Raw genomic sequence first — 7,683 nt, forward strand, 5'->3', positions numbered from 1 at the left:
GATTATTTTACAACACTAGTTAGGCCTTTGATTTTTCAGTATGGAACAGTTACAAATTAACAGCAATTCTACTGCCTCCTTCCCCTGACTGCTTGGATAATAGGTGTGTATGAACGACCGCACAGCTGATCCACTGATTTACATGTGTGGTGTGTGCAGATGTAGCTGTCAATGGGTGTGCCGTGCACACAGAGGCCTGTGCTCAACGTCTGCTGTTTCTCTATTGCTCTCTTCCTTATTTTTTGAGACAGGGTCTCTCACTGAACCTAGTCCTCAATGATTTGGCTAGACTGGCTGACTAGCAAGCCCCAGGAATCATGTCTCTGCCTCCCTAGCTTTGAGCTTCCAGGCTATACATGGATTTTCACAGAGATGCTAGGAATCTAATCTCAGGTCCTCTTGCCTACATGGCAAAGTCATCTCCCAGCCCCTCAATTGAGTTTTTGATGGGATGCCAGAATAATTAAATGCAAGGGGGAAAAAAAACCTATATTTTTTCTAAGACAGATTGAGAGCTTGAGGCCAGCCTCAAGCTGGACTACACAACAGCAGTAAAGAACACATAGAAATTTTAGCAAGAATATGGAAAAAATTAGAAAATTAGAATCCTTATATATTCTTGGAAAGATAGTAAGATGGCGTGGTCGCATACACACACACATGCACACGCGTGCGTGCACACATACACACACACACACACACACACACAAAGATACAGACAGATAGCAGGAAGGATTGGAAACTGCCCATACAAAAATTGTACAGAAATGCCAATGACAATATATTATTATTCATAACACCAAAACATTGGAAACAATCCCAATGTCAGTCAAGTGTTGAAGGGATAAACAAAATGTATCCACACAATGCAGTATTTATTCCCCTAAGAAAGGGATGAAGTGCTTATACACGCTACAACATGAACGAACACTGAAACATTATGCCAAGGGGAAAATATTCATAAGACGGTATAGGAATCCGTGTATGTGAGCTGTCCAGAACAAGCAATCGCAGAGACAGAAAGCCAGTGATTACCAGTGCTGGGACGCGGACGGCAGAGCAGCTGTCAAAAGGTAGAGGGTGATGTGAACAAACTGGACTTGGTAATGATGGCTGCACAAGCATTTTAAATGTAAATGTTTAAATGTAAAAGCCACTCGATATATTTTAGGAGGGCAAACCTTGTGATGTGTGAATTATACCTTGGGGACATCACAGAGCACTTGGGTGGCATGCGCAGAGCCCTGAGGTCCATCCCCAGCTTCTCACCTCGCACCCAAGCCTACAGGTCCAGTTGTGGAATCATACGCTCATCGAGAAATCGGGTTAGTGATTGGTTTTGACTCACAGAGTGCACACATCCTCCCCTTTTCTTTGCCCAAACCTGCTGCTCCTCAAGACCCAGCTCAGTACCAGGAAATACTCCTTGATTCCCTGTCCCATACGATTGCTCCTAATTTATTTGGTATCTGCGTTGTCTGTAGCCCTGAGATTTCTATCACTGAACTATACTCCCAAGTCTTTTTATGTTTACTTTTGTGTGTGTGAGAGAGAGCAATAATCGGGCAGGCAGGCAGGTAGACTGATTGACAGGCTAACTTGCTATACTGCCCACGCTGGCATCCAATGTGCAATTCTGCATCAACCACTACAGCAGCTGGAGCTATAGGCATGCAGCACCATCCCCTGCTGGTGGCTGCAGCCTTACATGGGCACTATTGTGTGACTGGTCAACAGCTGGAAAAGACAAAGACAGACCAAAGAAATGATCCTAAGTCCAGTTTGGCGATCCAGTGGTGTTTTGGGGTTGGCTAAAGGGAGCTTGGAGAACTTGCTGGCAGCTACAGCACCAGTCTCCTGCCAAGAGTTATGAACCCACTTCTATCCCTGGGGGCGAGCAGCCTCGTGAGCCACCTTAGTGTTCTACCCACTTCGGGAGGGCACAATTGTGCTAATGGGCACAACTGTGTGACCATCTGATGGAGCTGATCACAGCTGCTATGATTCAAGACACCAATGATCACTTCCAACCTGGAGGAAACAGTCTAACAACGGCCACCAAAAAGAAGGGTAGACTAGGAGCCAGAAAAGCCAGGACCATACACACACACACACACACACACACACACATACACACACACACACGCACACACACACGCACCTTTGGACCTTAGCCCCCCCCCCCCAAAAAAAAAACCCTCTTCGAGCCTCAGTTTCCCCAGGTGTACAGTGACAGTGACATTGTACCTGTCCTCTCTTTCAGGCTTGTAGGAAGACGATGCAGGTCCTTCATCAGTTGTACAGCACAGCACAGAACCATGTCGTTGAGCAGGGTGTGCTGGCATGTGCCGCATCCCAGCACTCAGGAGGCAGAAGTAGGATTAGAAAACAAAACAATGCCAAAGTATCATTAATATTGTCAAAAATATCCATGGATGCCGGGTGGTGGTGGCGCACGCCTTTAATCATAGCACTCAAGAGGCAGAGGCAGGTGGATCTCTGTGAGTTCAAGGCCAATCTGGTCTACACAGTGAGTTCCAGGACAGCCAGTGCTATATAGAGAGAGGGTGTCTCAAAACACACACCACACACTAAAAAGGAAAAAAAGAAAACTTGGACCAGTATGGAGATGGGACCGACATGCTCCCTGGAAGCTGACATGCGCAGGCTGCTTAGTGCTGTCTAGGGGCCTTTCTGTAATGATGGGAATGTTTGTCTAACAGGAATGTAGAGAGAGGAATTGAACATAGATCTCAGGGGTAGAGCGCTTGCTTGCCATATGTGAGTCTCTGGGTTCTGTCTCCACACTGGGGGAACAGTGTGTGTGTGTGTGTGTGTGTGTGTGTGTGTGTGTATAGAGGTATATATAGATATATATAAAACAAGGTCACAGATACAATTCCTCCCTCCCTCCCCCTTTTTTCCTTCCTTTATTGAGACAGAGTCCTACGTAGACCAGACTGGCCTTGAAATTCCTACACAGCCAAGGATGACCCTGAACTGCTGATCCTGCAGCCTCCATCTCAAGAGCGCTGTGCTTACAGATGTGCAGTACCAGCCCAGTGTGTAACACGCTAAGGAGAATCCTGGGGTTTCACGCATGTGAGACAGTGCTCCATCGACTGAGCTACACACCCAGGCCTAATTCTATATTGTCTAATTGCCAGGTCAGGAAAGGCAAAAAGAAATAAGTAGCATCCTTCTAGTATATATCAAACTCAGTATATCTAAAATGGCATTTCAATATGTAGTTTCTTTTTTTAATCTATATTTTTATCTTATGTGCGTTGATGTTTTGCCTCTATATATGCCTGTGTGAGGGTGTTGGATCCCCAAGTTGCAGACGGTTGTACGCCACCATACGGGTGCTGGGAATTGAACCTGTGTCCTCTGGATGAGCATCTCTTCAGCCCCATCAACATGTAATTTCTTTTTTTTTTTTTTTTTTTTTGATTTTTCGAGACAGGGTTTCTCCGTAGCTTTTGGTTCCTGTCCTGGAACTAGCTCTTGTAGACCAGGCTGGCCTCGAACTCACAGAGATCCGCCTGCCTCTGCCTCCCGAGTGCTGGGATTAAAGGCGTGCGCCACCACCGCCCGGCCAACATGTAATTTCTATCAACATAGTTTACTTTTTTTCTTTGCTATGTCTTAAAACACCTGGTGGGTTGTACAAATCTCGATCCAAACGCTACCTCTTCAGTTCGTGTAATGTAGTCTAGCCGACACAGTGCATTGTGTTGAGCAGGCAAAGCATCTCACGCTGCTTCTGTTTGAAAACTGGTTGGGTAAAAATAAAACCTCAGCTCCCAATGGCACGGATGTGTTCAAGAGCCCACGGGCAGGCTGGGCAACCAGCAGGAGAAGACTGTGGCAGGTGTGTGCCTGAGGCCCTCAGTTTCCCACTCAGAACTCTCTGGGCAGCACGTTTGTGCCCTGGGGCCTTCTTCAGACCTGTGGTTTGCATTATGGAGGTGATGACCACAACAAAGGGCGTCAGGTTTTGGTGGTTACCTCATCCAAGACGTGAAATTCCAGCCTTGCAGAGTCTTGTTTTGGGTTTTATCTAGTCCAGTTGCCTCCCTTAATACCTTAAAACCATTTACAATTACTGAGCTCTTCTAGCCCAAAGACAGAGCGCTGGCCATAGGATCCCTCGCCGGGCTGCCCGGATTCCTCCAGAATTTCTGAACATGAGGTGTGGCGGTGCGCAGCTGCCCTGGCGACAAGGCCGAGTCGGCAGCAGCTCGCTGCAGCCCACGCTCTGCACGACTGCGGTCTGCAGATAATGAACGTCGCGGCAGCGTGCGAATGAGGACGCTGCAGCCAAAAGGAGCCAAGGCCTGCGGGTTCCCAGGCAAAAGCCAGAGGGATGCGGGGGAGGAGCCCCAGACACACTGGCCGGTAGTCGCGCGCCCTTGCCCTCCTGGAGCAGGGGGTGGGGCAAGTGCGGCTGCGCAGAAGATCCCTCTTTTTTGGACCTCAGGTTGAGACCTCAGTACAATGTGTCAGGAATGGGGGACAGCCTTTCCCTCTTAAAATGCCTTATTATGGGGTTGGAACATGATAGACATTTAACACACACAACACTACCGTATGTCCAGTGGTGGCCTTATCTTTCCCACCTTCATCTCTAGTGTCCTCCGCCTCCACCACCGTGCGTGCGTGCGTGCGTGTGTGTGTGTGTGTGTGTGTGTGTGTGTATCAATTCTTTACTGCCATCTTTATGTTGGGTCCTGGGATCCATCTGTGGTCCTTGGATTTGTATGGGAAACTTTTCCAAGCTGAGCTATTATTTCACCTGCCGCTGAATCTGCTTCTCTTCTCGGTGCCAAAGTAGCGCTGATTGTGGAAACAATGCAAACGTACAATAGCTGGGGAATAAATGAACACAATGTGCTGTAGCCGCACATGAGATGTTATCTGATAAGAATAATAGAAAAAAGAAACTGATATGTATCAGGACTCAGAAAACAAAAGACTGCTGGACATGGTGACTCATGTCTGTAATCCCAGTATTTCGGGAGGCAAAGCCAGGAGAGTTGAGGTCTCCCTGGCTTAAAGGGTGAGACACTATCTCAAAAAACAACACATAACAAGCTGGGTGTGGAGGCACACGTCTTTAGTTCCAGCACTCTGGAGGCAGGGGCAGGTGAATCTCTGTGATTTGAAAGCCAGCCTGGTTTACAGAGTGAGTTCCAGGACAGCCAGGTCTCTGTAGAGAGAGCCTATCTCAAAAACCACAAAACCATAACAAACATGGCCACGTTGGCATACAGATGCGGGGGTGAAGTTCAGTGGTAAAGAGTTTATTTAGCATAAGTATCATCCAGTTCCCTAGGCTCTGATCCCCAACAATGCCCCCATAGCTCCCACCCCAGAGAGAGGGGGGGAGAGATTGCTATATTTTATGTATTTATTATAGCTGGGTATGGTGGCCTGCACCTGCAATCCTAGCACTTGGAAGACTGATGCAGGAGAATCAAGAGTTCAAGGTGTTGTCGGGTGGTGGGGGCGCATTTCTCTAATCCCAGCACTGGGATGCAGAAGCACCAGGAGGTGGGTCTCCATGAGTTCGAGGCCAGTCTGGTCTACAGAGTGAGCTCAGGGCAGCCAAGGCTACTTAGAGAAACCCTGTCTTGAAAAACCAAAACAAGAAACAAACAGCAGCAGCAACAACAGAAAGAGTTCAAGGTTATCTTTGTCTGTAGTGTCTGTTGGAAGCCAGTCTGGGATGCTGGAATGTAGGAAACCCTGTCTATAAAAAGCAAATCTAAAATCTTACTATTTATCACATATCAAGTAGACAGGATGTTACAGGCATGTACCAAGCCTACCTGAGTCTTTCTTTAGATTCTTACAGCCCAGAATGTGGATGACCTACTGCTTTTGTCATCCCCACCCGAGCTTTTAGTTCCATGGTAAGTAGCATGCCCTGTGTCATTAACACAAGTCACATGACCGGTGGGGAAGTGATGAAACTCAGGAGCCGCTGCTAGTTCTGGCCTAGGAGATGCAGGACCCAGCGCCCTCTGCTCTGCGGAGCAGCTCTGGGAGGCCTGCCCTTCCTCTCATCACCTTGGCCTTTGAAGAAAACACTTTTCATTGCCTCCATATCCTGTAGGCTAACTGGCCCACTGGCCAGACCCTTAATTCCAGCGGTTCCCATCCAGCAGCCGAGTGTGGGGGGTTGGGGGGAGGAAGGGGTCCCACACTGCCCTGATGCCATTGTCTGCTTTTCCTTTTAGTTTAGGGATAGGTATTCTCTTGTTGCTAGTGAGGCCAAACATCCTGTCAAGTTTATGAAGCACAAACTTCGTGTTTCTTATTCTTAGACATTTCTGCTTTTGTCTTTTGCCTTTTTAAAGAATTTAAATTAATTACATGTAGCCCCAGTTGGCCTGGAGCTTACTAAGTAGACAGGCTGGTCTTGAACTCACAGAGATCTGCCTGCCTCTGTGTTCCAGGTGCTGGGGTTAGAGGGGTGTGCACCACACCCAGACATCTTTATTGATTTTTAGAGAGCATACAGATAACGGACTTTACTAGAGCACTTGCCAGCCGCTTGCTTTCCCCTCCCATGGCCTTTTCCATCTGGTCTACCTTCCGTAGCCCCCTCCGCCTTCACAAGTACTCCATCACCCCTCTCTGCCTTCACAAGTACTCCATCACCCCCTCCACCTTCACAAGTACTCCATCACCCCTCCACCTTCACAAGTACTCCATCACCCCCTCCGCCTTCACAAGTACTCCATCACCCCTCCACCTTCACAAGTACTCCATCACCCCCTCCACCTTCACAAGTACTCCATCACCCCTCTCTGCCTTCACAAGTACTCTGTCACCCCTCTCTGCCTTAAGGCCATTTTCCTCTTTCATGCTTCCCTTCTAGTTCCATCGCACACCCCACCCTAACCATACACCCCACCCCTTCACACACCCCACCAGTACTCCCACACACCCCACCCTACCCACACCCACCCCTATATAAACACCTCACCCCTGCCACCCACCCCACCCCTATTCCCACACCCCACCCCTATTCCCACACCCCACCCTTACACACACACCACACCCCTACTCCTCCATACCCCACCCCTACCCATAGCCCACCCCTATCCACATCCCACCCCTACCCCTGAACACCCCACCACTACTCCAGCACACCCCACCCCTACTCCCACACAATCACCCTGGTCCTCCACACTCCACACCTACCTCCATACACGAAGTGATTTTTCTCTTTTGTTTTGTTTTTGTTTTCCTGGGGATCTAAAATTCCAGGTCTGCGTGCACACGGGGTAAATGCTCTACCACACACCAGGCAGGCCCCGTGCTGTGGTAGCCAACACAAAGGGAAGGAACTCAGGGGTGTTTTTGCGGATTTTCTGCTCCAATTTGCTTTGTTTTGACATTTTCTTGTCTTATTGGTTTTTCCTTGTTTTGATTTTCATTTTCCTGTTTTTTTTTCATTCTTTCTTTTCGTGTGTGTGTGTGTGTGTGTGTGTGTGTATTTCTTGGTTTTTTTTTTTTTTAAAAAGAGAGGAAGAAAAAGTTGGATGGGTGGGAAGGATCTGGGAAGAATTAGGGGAGAGGAAAACAATCAAAATACATTGTATAAAAATATTCTTTAATAAAAATCTACAGGGGTGGGTGGAAATAATTAGATTTCTTTTATTCTTTTTC

Source organism: Microtus oregoni, unplaced genomic scaffold (genome assembly GCF_018167655.1).
Source record: "Microtus oregoni isolate MIOR12 unplaced genomic scaffold, Mior012 000048F_ref0000485, whole genome shotgun sequence".
NCBI classification, from domain to species: Eukaryota; Metazoa; Chordata; class Mammalia; order Rodentia; family Cricetidae; genus Microtus; species Microtus oregoni.